The sequence below is a fragment of the Rhincodon typus genome, chromosome 14 (genome assembly GCF_021869965.1).
Source record: "Rhincodon typus isolate 14 chromosome 14, sRhiTyp1.1, whole genome shotgun sequence".
NCBI lineage: Eukaryota > Metazoa > Chordata > Chondrichthyes > Orectolobiformes > Rhincodontidae > Rhincodon > Rhincodon typus.
The window spans coordinates 59,293,859-59,295,611 of NC_063345.1; the positions used below are offsets into that span (position 1 = coordinate 59,293,859).

At 43.5% G+C, this 1,753-nt stretch overlaps 1 protein-coding gene across 2 annotated transcripts in view; it reads right to left on the reverse strand.

Annotated features, from left to right (window-relative positions):
- The window catches only part of LOC109913832 (cysteinyl leukotriene receptor 1), a 38,879-nt gene extending 37,723 nt beyond the window's left edge, over positions 1–1,156 (reverse strand). For both annotated transcript variants that reach the window (XM_048605406.1, XM_048605408.1), the window contains exon 1: positions 944–1,156. The gene's annotated coding sequence lies outside the window, so the exon portion shown is untranslated. The remainder of the gene's footprint in view (positions 1–943) is intronic.
- Positions 1,157–1,753: the final 597 nt, after the last annotated feature.

Genomic DNA, 1,753 nt, shown 5'->3' on the forward strand with positions numbered 1-1,753 from the left:
TCCTTACTTTCCCTTCTTAATTGAATGGAAAGATAGGAGTCCCTCTGCCAGTTGGCTTCAGGAGACTCGACTGGCAAGTTGTAAACAAGGGAAAGGAAAAAATGTCAAGGGCAAAAGCAAGCTGTAAAGAAGGAGATATCCAAAGTAACGAAAAAGTGAGTAAAGACCCAAAAGGAGGATATATTTTGTGATCTTATTAATGTCTCATTGTAGCAATTCACTGTGCATTACATCTATTAAACCTATCAGTTCTGCGCGACTTTTCAAACTCCCCTTTCTCCTCCCCCCCGGCATAAAAAGGCTACAACGCTGACTCAACGAATATACTGCGGTGGCAACTGGGAACGAATGTTTTGTTTTTCACCCTCTGGTTATCTGGGAGGGGAACAGTTGACCTGACAAATATTTAGCTTTCTCTCTGCTCTTCCCGAGCGGAGATTTCCCGCTTTCACTTGACACTCGATGGCTCTGCAAGAATTCCCTGCCAAATGGATCCCGAGTCTGATTGTCCGTGAATGTATTGTACAGGATGTATTATTACAGAAGGCAGTGCACTGTATTTCCCCGGAATCAGATTATTCACCTTCCGTGCTCAAACTGTGCACATCGCATGAATAGGCAATAATATTTAATACTCTGCGAGTTAAAATTTACATTTAAACCTTGCTGGTGTGGATCACGTTGCACGTACGAAATTAAAAGTCATTCACGTTAATAAATGTTTGAAAGCAATGAACATAAACTCGGAGTACACTGAAACACTGGAATGCATACTGAATACAAAACTGGAGATTAATGTCTGACACCTGTGACTAAACATTGCCAGTTGTGAAGTTTGTAAACGAGAATGTACTGCCGATGTATCTGTTTCTGTTTCAGAGGTGTATCAAATTGCAGTGCTACCTTTAAGAGTATGAACAATTTTTTTTCTTCAATGACTTACCTGCGTCTCAGTTGACAAGGTTCCTTCTCACCATATTCGCATGCAATTCTGCTTGAGACGCAGCGGAATGATCTAGTCCTTTGCTCCACACCTTCTCCCCTTTCTGAAGTGTAAGGTGAGCATAGCTCTACACCAACAGCACGTCCCTTCCACTCTGCGTCTCCCAAGCAGACTGCAGCTTGCAATTCATTGCCAGTGAAGATCGCAAGTAGAGAGCCCGTCCCCTTTTGTATGTGTGTGTGTTTGTGTGCATGTATGTATGTATGTAACTATGGCCAGGATTGGTGAAATGTCTGTGCCTTCAGATCACAGGCACGATTACAAAACACGATGCGAGAAACAAGACGCAGCCGTCTCGCTGTCTGAACACAGGCTCAAAAGTGGTCACCCCCATTCATTTTAACGTGGGAGCACTGCTAATCTCCTACCCTAGCAACCACATTAACCTGGAACCAGGACGCATATTTGCCAACTCAGGCATTTCGATTCATTGGTTACTCGAGGTTATGAAGTTTCTGTCCGAACTGGGAAGTAAATTATTAGCACCCAAATACTTCGGCTGCTATCTGTGTGCGGGACACGCATTTTTGTAATAACAGTGCCACTCCCGTTCGTTTCAGCTGATACAATCTTTGAAAAGTGCACACACCGAGTGGTCGGAACTGTGCTAACTTCAGCAGGGATTCAGTCATATTCTCAAGAACAAGGACAGAGAGTGCTGGAGAAACTCAACAGGCGAGAGAAAAAACAAGAGTAAAACAAAACGTTTCCAGTCCAGTTGACACTTCGAATCACAACTGTTTTTCTCCC